The following is a 13,963-nucleotide window of genomic DNA, read 5'->3' as shown; positions in this document are numbered from 1 at the left end:
CTTATACATACGTATGTATTTCATCCTTACCAGAAGAGTGAAAACACTACACAACTGGCTCCACTGTTTTTATTTCACTTCTTGATGCAAACACATTCTACCAGCATACTCTACCTTCAGTCTATGGATAGATAAGGAGGAAGGAGGAAGTGGAAAGGGGCTATTGAGCTGCCCTCTTTCCCTTCCCTTATCTACCATCCCATTCAGTGTAAGTGATTGGCTAATTCAGGGAGGTGACAGTAAGAAAGGACATAACAGGACTCTTTGAAACTTTGTGTTTCTTAGAATACTATTGCCTTTCTGCACAGGAAGCAAGGTCTGGTTCACAGGAAAAAGATGGCCTCTGGGGGCTCTCAACACCATCCTCTTACTTACTTGTAGACACAGCACACTTACCTTTCCTTCGCTTTGACGTGCTCGTGAGTCCAGTGAAATTTTGTGCTCTTTGAGGCACAGCAAACTGGGGCATCAAGGAACAGTGGGCCCACACTTTACACGCACTGTCAGCGGGCATGTTCTGTTGTCTCATTGGACTTCACTTACAAAACACAAATTCAAAGATAAAATTAAGAATTCCAGAATGGCAGCAACAAAGCATTAAACCAAGCATGAGTTCCTATGAGTACAGGCCCATGAAGACAGTCCTATGTGAAAGGAGACAAAGATGGAGAACTGGACCAGGATCAGAACATGCAATTCATGTTCTGGCATCTGGATTTTCCTTGGTACCTATACTTTTCCCATAGCTCTCCCTACTCCCAGCTCATCTTTACTCTGTATGAAACCCTATATGTGATTTAAATTTAACATGTTATGTCTTATATCTATTCCACTTATTCCAACATAATTTATTCCTTTCACCTATTAATGAAGCCTTGAACTTAAATGAATAACAATTGGGAGTTTCCATCATGGCTCAGCGGTAATGAACACGACCAGTATCCATGAGGACCCCAGTTCGATCCCTGGCCTTGCTCAATGGGTTAAGGATCTGGCGTTGCTGTGAGTTGTGGTGTAGGTCACAGATGTGGGTCAGATCCTGCATTGTTGTGCTGTTGTATAGGCCAGCAACTGTAGCTCTGATTCAACCCCTAGTCTGGGAACTTCCATATACTGTAGGTGTGGCCTAAAAGGCAAGAAAAAGAAAAAAGAAAGACAATCAAAATACACATTTTCCTTTACCTCAATAATTGATGTCTAGGTCTGTCACAAAGAATAATAATAAAATAACAACAATAATAACATATTAGGAATTGAGGGACAATAATGAAGGCCAAATATTTTATGTAGTAGTTGGCAGTGAAAAATGTTTAAAAGCAGACACCATGACTCCCCAAGAACCCTTTCACAGTTGAATTTTGCCAATTCACAGGACTGCTGGCCCTGGGGTGATGCCCTCTTAATCTGTTTTCTGACACCCATTAATGCATTTCCTCACTTCCATGATTGAAGTAGTGCATGCACTGATCATTGATTTCTAAAGTTGGGTGTGAATGTCCGATGAATTTTAAAGAGAAACCTTTAACACTTCATTCCATTCCAGCCTGACTTCACTTTGCAGTCAGTCCTGCGTTACTTGCTGCCTATATCCTGTTGCGTCAGAACTGGCTAAAAGAAAGGAGATGGGGGCAGAAGAAAGAAAACAAAATAAACTTTTAGGCAAAGAGCCCTCATGCTGCCAGTTTTGTCTCATAGATTGCAGATAAGTGAAACCTCCAAAAATCTCTTTGATAGTATTTTTGGCTTTTTTTTTTTTTTTCTCTAATTTGGTACACAGCACCACTGAATCAAATTATGGTTCTGTTCTGGTCTGTCTTCTTCCTGCATTTGGGGAAGTTTGTTGTCATTAAGAGCTCATCAGACACCCTGAAGTGTTTGCCGGGGATCATGGCATCTTCCATGCTCACAGCTTTGGGCAATGATAGGAATGCCTAAGCTTGGAAACTGGCATAAGTTGAGATTAGTAACAAAATGCTGGGCATTAACTTTTTCTTCAGATACTGCCTGCCTATGAAGAGAAAAGGATCCTCCCAGTTTACCCAAAATAATTTTCAAAATTCCCTATAGAATATTTGTTTTTAAAACTTATATTTTCAGAATGTAATTTGGTACAGCCTCCTGAAGAGAAGGAGCCAAGGAGTGGGATGGACTGGGAGTTTGAGGTGAGTAGATGCAAACTATTACATTTAAAATGGATAAGCAATGAGGTCCTACTGTATAGCATAGGGAACTATATCCAATCTCCTGAGATAGACCATGTTGGAAGGTAATATGAGAAAAAGAACATATATATGTATATGTGTGTGTGTGTGTGTATATATACAGTTGAGCCACTTTGCTGTACAGTAGAAATTGGCACAACACTGTAAATCAACTATACTTTAATAAAAATAGATAATTAAAAAACTGGTACTGCCACTATGGAGCACAGTATGGAAGTTCCTTAAAAATCTAAAATAGATTTGCTGTATGATCCTGCAATTCCACTCCTGGGCATATATCTGGAAAAAACTATAATTTGGAAAGATGCATTCACCCCTATGTTTATAGCAGAAGTATTTACAATGGCCAAGACAGGGAAGCAAGCTAAATGCCCATCAACAGAAGAATAGATATGAATGGACCAGAAAATGTGGCATATAAATATAATGGAACACTACTCAGCCATAAAAAGGAATGATATAATGCCATTTGCAGCTACATGGATGGACCTAGAAATTATCATACTAAGTAAAGTAAGTTAGGAAAACAAATACCATATGATATCACTTATATTTGGAATCTAAAATATGACATAAATAAACTCATCTATGAATCAGAAACAGACTCACAAATATAGAGCACAGACTTGTGGTTGCCAAGGGGGAGAGGAAGTGGGGGAGGGTCAGAGTAGCAAATGCAAACCATTATATGTAGATGGATAAACAACAAGGTACCATTGTATAGCACAGAAAGCTATATTCAATATACTGTGATAAACTATAGTGGAAAAGACTATGAAAAGAATGTATAGATATTTATAACTGAATCACTGCTGTACAGCAGAAATCAATACAACATTGTAAATGAACTATACTTCAATTTTTAAAAGAGAGAGAGAAGTAAAACATAGAAGAAAAAATCTTTTTATTTATTTATTTATTTATTTATTTATTTTTGTCTTTTTGACATTTCTTGGGCTGCTCTCACGGCATATGGATGTTCCCAGGCTAGGGGTCTAATCGGACCTGTAGCCGCCGGCCTATGCCAGAGCCACAGCAACGCAGGATCTGAGCCGTGTCTGCAACCTACACCACAGCTCATGGCAATGCCGGATCCTTAACCCACTGAGCAAGGCCAGGGATAGAACCCACAACCTCATGGTTCCTAGTCGGATTCATTAACCACTGCGCCACGACGGGAACTCCAGGAAAAAAAATCTTATATTTTCTACACATTTAATTTTTCAAAACTTATCTATAAATACTGTAAATACTGTTTATACCATAATTTTTTGCTCTAAGAGCAAACATGTTTTTTTGCACCAAGTCAACATAACAAAGAGAGGCATTACATTTTTGTCTTTGATGATCTAGGAAAAGAACCAGTAATATATGAGAAGAGCTATGTCCCAATGTGAGATTATCTAATCACTACATTAATTCATCAAATTTTTTTATTATATACCATACACTAGGACTATACTAGGTACAAAATCCATATATACATCTCTACACACTCTACATCACAATACTATTTACATAAACAAAAACTGGCAGCAACATTTTCTTTCCCCAAAACTGAATAAGCTGGGATTTCTTCAAGACTGCCTTTCCAGCACACTTCTGCCATTGAATTGTTCCTGCCTTATTTAGCATGACTTTCTCCTGTGGGCCAAAGCCCCAGATGCCTCACTGCCTGATCCTTTTCCTTCTCCCTCTTCTTCCCATTTCCTCCCAGGTAGACAAGTTAAGCTCCCTAAACCATTGCCTTCTTCTGCTTGACAGCAATAAACCTCCTGGCTTTGCTATCTGGAACCTGGAGAATATTTTCTGTACCAAAAATTCCAGGAGCTTGAAATTCAGCTTTTGATATGCTAAATGTGAGAAGAGGGAATTTGGAAAATCCTCTTCCAAGGCAATAGCCTAGTTTCTGAAGCTACTGTCTTGATGCATAATCCTATTTTGCATTTGTTCTTTCTTAGTGACTTCCGTAACATATCTAATTTCTACACAAATGTGTTCCCAGGCAGATGAATGCATAACCGACGAGAGTGAAGCGTTGTTTTTAGAAAAAGCAAAAGAAAAATAATAGTTTATAATTGTCAAATGCTCTATCTTCTTTTGCTGATATACTCAATATCCAATATCTGATATAGTCAATATCCAATATCATAGGAAACCATCTAATTTGTTTTTGTTATTTATTCCTTTATCTTCCCTCAGCTCTACCTTTTGCTAAAATTATCAACAGAAAAACAGAACTAACTATTGTACTTCCTTTAAAATCATGCACATACTTGATACTTCCACTCTGATAGTACACTGGCAGCACTAAGACCGTATGAAAAGAGATGATAAAATAAATGAAATTGAATTACAACCTTCTCAGTTAATAAATTGTATTTTATGTACTATTATTAGTAGTATTATTGATGTTTTTAACAAATGAAGTATACTGAATAACCAAGACTATACATAAGGCTCTGTCCAAATTGACCCAAATTGATCAGAAACATTTATTATAATCGACATTAAAAAAAACACCTAAATATACCACTTCCTAGACCACTCTGTGAACATCAACCTGTTTTGTAAGCTAGCCCATTCATACACTGGAAAACACTACAACTGCTGAAATAAGTTTTATTTTGAAATATTTCCATTTCTACTTTTGCTTCAGGTTATCTATCATAATTACATTATCATTTTTAAAATTCTCTGTAATTATTTTTGGCATTTCTATTACATGGAACAGCAACGGTCTATTAACATATTATACCAGCACATGGCTATTTAGTCACATAGAATGTTTCAGTAACTGATATTTTAAGTAAGAGAGTTTAGTCTAGAGTGATTTATCAATGTTAGCAAAGAATGAAGAATAGAGAGCAAAGTCATTCTAAAGGGAAAATTAAAGCTACTTTGATGATTGACCAGTTACTGAGAGGAAACAAAAGTAAATCAGAAATTCTGATTATATTTTGAACCATGGTGGATAGGAACATTGTGGGAAATGGGAACAAGCATTAGATATTTTGTTTCAAATCTCCTAGTAAATTGAGGGTTAAGTGCCAGAGACCTGATTTGAAGACAGAGAAATGTCTTCTGTCACTACCTAAAATTCAACATGATCTTTAAACAATAAAATATATTTACCAGCATTTCTTGTGGGATTACTCTTATTATTTTGTCTTACTCCCAAACTAATCTCTTCTCTGCACCTCAGGAGAAAGTCCTATCCACCTCTCCATTTACTTCGTAGAAGGGAAAAGTTTCTGGGCTCTGTGAAATGAAATGTCCTTGATTGATTCCAGTGTCACTAAGACCTGTAGTTTCAACCTCAGAAAAGAACAGAATTTGAGGTGAGTCTTAAAGTAAAAATGCTGAGACCAACAGCCCAAGAAATCAGATTCATATACATAAATACATTTTTAAATTAAAAATAACACAATAACCTCTGCACCTTTGTTGGTTGCCTATAGAAGAGAGGAAGGAAATTATCATTTCAGAAGATTTAAAACTCTTCTCCAACTAAGGCTGGCCTCTGCTAACCTTGTGACCTGGTTACTTAAGGCCAATTTAACATATCATTAGAAATGTAACCAACATGTCACTTAAATAAGGTCATGTTTGGCCAGAGGATGACAGGTTCTTTCTTCTCCAATGTATGCTTTCCAACAGCGACTAGTTTCCTGTAATTTCTCTTACAGTGTCAATAACTATTTTCAAGTGTCTACACTTCTACTAATACAAGGATATCATTTCCAGATGTGATAGCTATGGGATTTTTTTGGGGGGGGGATGTTGAGTGCAACAAAGAAGGCAAGATATGCAAATAGAATCATCTTGTGGACAATTTAAGGCAAGGTTGGTGCTCTGAGGGCCAGTTCAGGGGCTGGAGATCAACTAATGAAAGGGGTTAACCATTTGTAGGGCTGAAAAGCAAGTTCTTGGAAGTACTTTCTGTTCTTGCCTTCTTTTACAGGCCTGAACAAGAACTACGCAACCAGCTCCTAAAAGACAGAGGTGCCAGGATCTTGTTACACTGCTTGGTAAAGTACCCATCATGACAAGGAGAACCTTGCTGAAGACTCCTAACTGAAGTTTGGGAGACTCCCAACTGCCTCATTGCTACATTGATTCATCAATAACACTGGAGTGAGGAAATATGTAGGCATCTGCATTACAGGCTAACATGATTTATTATACTAGATTGATCTGAGAGTGTGTTAAGGATTTAGAAAGTATATGTGTGCCCTAATTTCTCAAATCTTTACAGATAAACTCATTGTACGCTAGGATTCCATTCCATGTACATTTGCAACCAAGTTGTGCTTCCTGCCACCATTAATTACTGCTATTTTAATTTTCAGTGTACATTCTCTAGAACATGTTCATACTGTATGTAGGTAGAACTTAAAAAAATATAGAATGTATTGATTCTTTTATACTAAAAAGTAATATACATACTATATATAGAGAGATATGTATCTATATCTGTCTATATATGGAGAAAAATGTACATGGAGAAAAGCACAACACTGAAGAACACTTTAACTTCTAAAATATCTTTATGCCCATTGTCTAATTTTATCGTTACACCAGCCTTACAAATAAAAGCAAAATAAGGATTATTGTGCAATTAGCTGTTGTAGAAAATGAAACAGTGAAATGAATTGCCTTAGTTCATGGAAGATCTAAGGTAAACCTAGTGCTGTCTAATTCCTAGGCCAGAACTGTTTCTGTGTCATACTGTGGGCCACAGGAAGTGGAAAGGGAGCAGGTATTCCCTGGGAATTAGAGACAAACACAGAAGTGTAAACCCATTAACGTGACTAGTCCTGAGTCCCGAGACAGGCAAGTCCAGCCTGGCCTGATTGTGGATTCTCTCCAGCTGCATCTTCAATGACAAATTTCTCAGCAGTATTGAAAAGTGCTTGGGAAGCTGCTTCAGGCAGTGACCTTGGAGGCTGCCAACTTTGGCAGAGTGATTCTTGGTCCACATTTAGATATAAGTCTCTGAGTTCAGGAGGGGTGTTGGAGGGAGTGTTTAGATCTTCCTTCTGCCATGCTTACATCCTAAAAGGATGCTTTGGGTTGTAGGCCAGATAATGAATCAGGAGCACATTCGGATTAGCATGACTCATTTATTTTTCAGATGAAGGTGCGCTCCAGTTTGTATTAGTCGAGGGCTGGTGTCTCCATGTCTGCGTATAAATATATACATTCTCCATTTGTCATTGTCCAGAATCACTCTAAGCAGGTCTGCTTAATAAATGGGTTTGTAAAGTGCTTTGTAATTCTAACATGGTTGATTATCCATGTGGAAAGTTTTCCTAATAACCAACAGCTAACAGCAAATGAGAATATGTGATGTTACCTGAGGTCTAGAGGAGTAACAGATTTTAAATGGATTGTTTCCCTCCCGATTGAATACTTGTACTTAAAGCCTATATTTTAAGTTCAAATATTTATATCATATGGTTTAGGGAAGATTAGCCCTCTGTAGTCCTAAACTATATTGAAAGCATCATTATTTATATGTAAAGTAAGTTTGTGAATGGAAAACGTTTATGTTAAATATTCTGAGTGGCAAGTACCTTGAGAGAGAATGGCTATATTTAGAACAGTAGGAAATAGAGACAAATAGAATAAAGGAAACTATTTCATAAAATGGGCAGGGGCATGTGGAATACATTAACAAAAACAAAAATAGGTAACATATACCACATGCTCATGAGTCAGTATGTTCTGTAGGCTCTTGGCCGAGCTTTTGGATGAAGAAAATGATGTGGTCTTTGGGGGAGTTGGAGAAGCATAGGGCAGATATGACATACTTGTTAATCAGGACTAGATGATGAAACCATGGAATCTGTTTAAATCACATTTCCAAAGACTGGGAAAATGTCATGGATGAGGTTTTTGCTTATTATTTTTTCCCATATTGCAAATAAAGTAATAACACTATTTTTGAAGGGAAAACTTCATTTTGAATATTTCATTTACCCATTTATTCACTATTTCCTCACTTCTACTCTCAGCAAAAACACACACATACTTACCTTTGTGCATGTGTGCAATTTAGCCCTGAATATCATTATTGCAAATGGACTACCTCTAGGATTTTTGCTACCCTTCTGGACAATCACAAGTGATGAACATCAGCTGACCCCAGTCTTTCCCAGTTGCACTAGTAACCAACTTTTTAAAATTGACTGCCCTTAGAACACCATCCGCAGAAGTAAGGACAGCAGAAAGTCAGGGGCCTCTCATGAATCCTTTGTGCAAGGAAAGGACATAAAAGAAAAAGGAATTCCTAAAACCAAATAGTTAGCTTCAAGGCAATACTGTAACCATAGTCTAGGTATTTTTTAATAACTAGAAAACTGGAATCATATTGAGGTTTTTGTCACAAGAAAAAAAATAATCTTGCTGAACTATCCTGTAAAAAGGAATAATTCAAGGAAATAAAATGTAAAATTATTCCTCAAAAAGATCTCTGCCCCTCTTGTAACTCATCATGAGGAATTCTAGTCCATTTTCTGAGAAATACTGACTTACTGGGCTTATAATTATCAAATTACCAAAGGTACTGTTAAATGGTAATATCTACCATAGATGAGGGGGTGGAGAAATGGAGACTCATGTATTGCTGGAGGGAGAGTAAGTTGTTAGACTATTTGTGAAGAACATTTTTTAAAATTAAAAGTCTTTGAATTTTAAAATGTATTTTGATTCAGCAGTTACATTTCTAGAATGTATCCTAAGCAGCAACTGTGATTTTGTTTGTAAGTGGAAGGAAGGAAGGAAGAGAAAGAGGAAAAGAGAGAAAGGGGGGAAGAAAGAGAAAGAGAGAAAGGAAGGAAGGGAAGAAGGAAGGAGAGAAAAAGAAAGAGAAAGGGAGGAAGGAAAAGGAGGGAAGGTAGGAAAGCAGGAAGGCAGGGAAAGGAAGAGAAGAAAAATTTCAAAAGCCTAAACACCCCAAATTCAGAAATTAATTTCTTTTAAGAGAAAAATAGAGTGAAAGTTACTTATTTTATGTAAGAATTAATCTTTTTACTGAGAAACTCCCGCTACTGCCTTAGGCATTTAGACACCTGCTGACCAGTCATTCCTATGGTTTCTGGAGGCTTTAGCCAGTTCCTTCTAACCCCATATTGCCTACTCTCTCTATCAAATCTCACCACCCAGTGCCCTCATCTGTTCTGGCTGAGATCTATCCTTGTCCAAGCCTCACTGCCAAAACCACAGTGACCAACTCCATTTCCATGCTACTGATGGTCAGGCCTGGAGCACCCATCTATTAACTCTTCTTTTTTCTGTCTGCTTTCTTCGCATTATCCCATTGTACGCATCTTATCTCTTATGAGGGGTTTTCTGGATCTGGATTAGGAGGAGAACATCCTAGAGGCATCCGTTCCTTTAAAAGACAATGACAACCACAAGAACAATGGTCTTGATAACTAGAAAGAAGTTACCCAAGGGAAATAAAGAGAAAAAAATTTAAGAGTTCAGAACATAACGCTGAACATTACATAAAGATTTTCAGTTCAATGCTGACTGTGGGATTCTACCCAACAATCCAACCAAATCTCCAGAGTGAGACTGAGCATTCCAGACTGCCTTCTAGGTTGTTGTGACACTTTTCCCACTATTGACTGATCTTCTAAGGCCCTTGGAAGGAGGCACATATAATCAATCTATCAAACTCTTTCCAACAAGCAAGAGTTACTTTGGTAGTAAAATCATTCAAGATGGAAAAACACATCAGTGTATACTTAGTTCGTCATAACAATAATAGTTAGACATCAAAAAAAATTCTACCCTTTTACCAGTGTATTACCTTTGAAAACTGGGTTGGTTGGGTTGCCATTATTTGGACATCATCATATAAGAAACCAGCTCAGAAACCAACTCAAAAACCAAACCCTGGGCAGAATAAATTCAGTGAATTCTTAGATGCATTAAGTGTATTTATTCTTGCCCTACGTATGTTTTTCCAAACATGGGCACACAAGGTGTATTAGTCATATATATATGTATTAGTCACATATATACATATGTGTATATATATATGTATATATACATATATATTCAGTTCTACAAAGTATTTTATAAATTACTTTGTGTGCAGCAAACAGCATTTTTAAACACAAGTATATTGCATTATTACATAACATTAATTGCCAAAGTCAACTTCACAAAAACTCGGAGCAGGCAGCTACGTATAGGTGCTAATTTAAGGATACCTCAAATAACATTGTGAAAATATGCTATCTTCACCACCAGCCTGCTGCCATGCCTGAATTTACTGTGATCAGCATCATGCATGAGTACTAGGAAGAAACAGGCATTTTACTCTCTGTAAATGGTACTCTATCAGTTGGCTAGCACTTTAGCCTGAATTACTTAAACTTAATGTGACCCATTATGATTTAGCAGAGAAAGTGCTAAGAGAGTTGTATAAAACAGAAAAATATTGATTGAGAGACAGGAGGACAATAAAGGAGATAATAAATGTCCAACAGACAGAGTGACATTCAGCAGTTATTGCAAGGGACCCTAGCAACCAGCGTTTGGCTGCAGGCACAAGGACCCTAAATGGTATATGAAAGGCTGTGTTATCAAGTTGATAAAATCAGAAGAGTCTGGGTACCTACTCTCTCTATAAGAGAGAATTTCATCTAATAGTAGTACATGTATTCTAACATGGCACATACGTAGGATTTTACGCTGGGTCATCTTAATTTAAATTACTTTGGTATTCCAATATTGGAGAAAAGCAAAAATTAAAATAAGATGTTAAAGAGTTCCCATTGTGACTCAATGGGTTAAGAACTGACATAGTGATTGTGAGGATGAGGGTTCCATCACTGGCCTTGTTCAGTGGGTTAAGTATCCAGTGTTGTCACAAGCTGTGGCATAAACACAGATGCAGTTCAGATTCTGCTTTGCCATGGCTGTGGCATAGGCTGGCAGCTGCAGTTCTGATTTGATCCCCAGCCCAGGAAATTCCATACACTGCAGACGTGGCCTTTAAAAAAGAAAAAAAGATGTTGGAGGGTGTGTGTGGGTTTGTGTGCATATGCATGCACGTGCCTGTGTGTAACAAATACCATAATTTGGAGTGATGAATGGTGAATCATAATCTGATTTAGATTAAGTATTATAAAGGGATCAATTTTTCTGACCATTTCTTTATCTATTTACCTTTTTCTTCACTTTACTTTTACCAATTCAACACATTTTCAAGATAGAGAACTTCTCAGCAATTAGTGTAAGGACCCAAAAGTTTGTCTTTTGTCTTTCAGCTGAAAAAAAAAAAAATGCAGACATGCTCTTCCTAAATAATCTCTGTTCCATACAAGGTGCTGGCAGATGGACATCCTGGATATACTGACTCCTTCCCAAGTTGTTTTTCTGTTGAATGTACAATTTTTTCAGAATTGTTTGTGTGAATTTAAAAGACAAAATGGTCATGTGATTACTAAAGCAAAGTACTTTCTCATTCTTTTGTCTCTACTTCCTGTATCCAATAGCCGAAAAGGGAGTCAAATCTTTCCAAAATGACTGTGCACCATCAAAATGAGACACTAATTTAAATAATAAATAAGCTTCGTGGTTACCTTTTGCTCTATTCCATGATAAACATTAGCACATGATATGGTTTTCAGCATTATTGCAGTGACATTTAAGTGTACAGTATAAGATTGTACTTGATTTATTAAAGTAATGAATTAGTTTTATTGTAGGTGATTAAATGTATTTTACTTTTTAAAGCACTAGAACTAGAAAAGAAGAGCATTGTTACAATCTGAAAATAACTAGAAAGATAAGTTCATTAACTTGCCTACACTTGTGCATCATAAAAACCTTGTTAAAAATTACTCCCCAGCCTGTTGTATTAGCTTCTTTATGAGGTAATTTCTCCATACAGTAATAAGATTTTTCTTTTACTCTCCAGTGCATATTAAACCCACTAATCTTCTTTTATAAACTATAGTTTCAGCCACTTTCTCAATTTACTCACTTTAAAGATACACTCCTATTAATATTAAAGGTAGCAAATGCAGATATGAACTTTGCAAAACATGCTTTCGGATTTATGGCACAATCTTTTAACAGTGTACTGGAATAGCACAAAAGGGAAAAAGCCGTAAATGTCGAGCAGGTCTCATGACAAACCAAACAATCTTAGTCCCCATAGAATTAATTTCCCACCTCATTCATTATGTGAATGAACTGTAGAATGAGCTGTCAGCAAATAAAAACAGAATGGAAAGACTCCGTTCATAGAAAGAAGTAAAATAAAATCCTGCACAGGAACCACACAGATGTCAGTGATCTAACTGATATGGGTTATTGGTGTCCTGGGAAAACGACAACTTGTCGTCATTTCTCCTGTGGGTTGATCTCTAAGGATCAAGATTTTCATTCTGTATCTAAACTCAAATAAGTCATAGTTTGTGATTAAGAATTACATCTTGGAAAGCTCAAATTCCAGTTATTTTGGCTATGCTTTTGCCTCTATAATCTTTGAAAATATCCGATATTCTAAAGTTTATTAGTTAACAGTGGCATTTAGTTAATGCTGGGTTTCAAACATCCTCAACTGTGTGATACATCTTGGAAATGATAAATTAACTCTAATTGTTACATAAATCTATTTCAAAGAGAACACGGAATCAATTGCTCTGAATTTTTCTTTCTTTCACTTGAATTTAAGGTGAAAAATAAGAATTTCCCTGTTGTTCTGTGCTTGGACTTGCTCACTGCATAATAAAGATTTAAAAAAATTTCAGTTTGTATGCTGAGTTAGGGAAAGATATTTGAAATATATGAGAAAGACAAAATTACTAATATATAAAGATTCTTGCAGATCAACAAAAACTAGAGAGACTCGTAAAAATGGAGCTAGTTGTTGTACACCTGAAGCTAATATAAATTGTGAATCAACTCTACTTCAATTAAAAAAAGAATTTGAGTTCCCATCATGGCTCGGTGGTTAACAAACCTAATATCCATGAGGACACAGGTTTGATCCCTGGCCTTGCTCAGTGGGTTAAGGATCCGACATTGCTGTGTCCATGGTGTAGGTCACTGATACAGCTCTGATCCTGCGTTGCTGTGGCTGTGGCTTAGACAGGCAGCTACAGCTCTGATTAGGCCCCTAGCCTGGGAACTTCTGTATGTCGCAGGTGCAGCTCTAAAAAGACAAAAGACAAAAAAAAAAAAAAAAAAAAAAAAAATTTGAAGAAGCTATATGGAAGGAAGAAGGGTCATAGTGAATAAATTTTAAAAAGTTCAACCTCTCCACTAGTTAAAAATAAAAATTAGAAATTTGAATGGAAAATATCTCTTTTTTTCCAAAATCAGATTGACAAAGATTAAAAATAATGGAAATAACTACTATTGTCCAGAGTTTAGGAAAACAAAAATCTCCTATATGGCTTATGACTGCATAAAATAATACAATCCTTTGAACCATTTTAACGGTATGTAAAATTTAAACATGCATGCTATTGACCCAACACACCTAAGGATATATAGAGAGAGAAGATGATGGTGGAAGAGAACAAAATTGGTGACAACATAATGTTCATCAATATGTTAGTAATTATGATACACTCAAAAATTTGGAGGAGTACCTCCTGGGGCACAGTGGGTTAAGAATCCCCGGCCTGGTGCAGTGAGTTAAAGGAACTGACATTGCTGCAGCTGTCTTGGTTTCAATACCTAAATCAAGAACTTCCACATGCTGT

General features: G+C 36.6%; 2 long non-coding RNA genes across 3 annotated transcripts in view; both read right to left on the bottom strand.

Moving 5' to 3' along the window:
* The window catches only part of LOC106505376, a 464,045-nt gene that overhangs the window by 204,592 nt on the left and 245,490 nt on the right, over positions 1-13,963 (bottom strand). The gene's annotated exons all lie outside the window — the stretch shown is intronic.
* The window catches only part of LOC106505380, a 50,901-nt gene that overhangs the window by 7,936 nt on the left and 29,002 nt on the right, over positions 1-13,963 (bottom strand). The window contains exon 2 of the long non-coding RNA XR_002337724.1: positions 397-538. This is a non-coding gene — a long non-coding RNA (uncharacterized LOC106505380). The remainder of the gene's footprint in view (positions 1-396; positions 539-13,963) is intronic.

The sequence above is a fragment of the Sus scrofa genome, chromosome 13 (assembly GCF_000003025.6).
Source record: "Sus scrofa isolate TJ Tabasco breed Duroc chromosome 13, Sscrofa11.1, whole genome shotgun sequence".
Taxonomy (NCBI): domain Eukaryota; kingdom Metazoa; phylum Chordata; class Mammalia; order Artiodactyla; family Suidae; genus Sus; species Sus scrofa.
The sequence above is the reverse complement of the archived record's forward strand: the minus strand, read 5'-3'. Positions and strand labels throughout refer to the sequence as shown.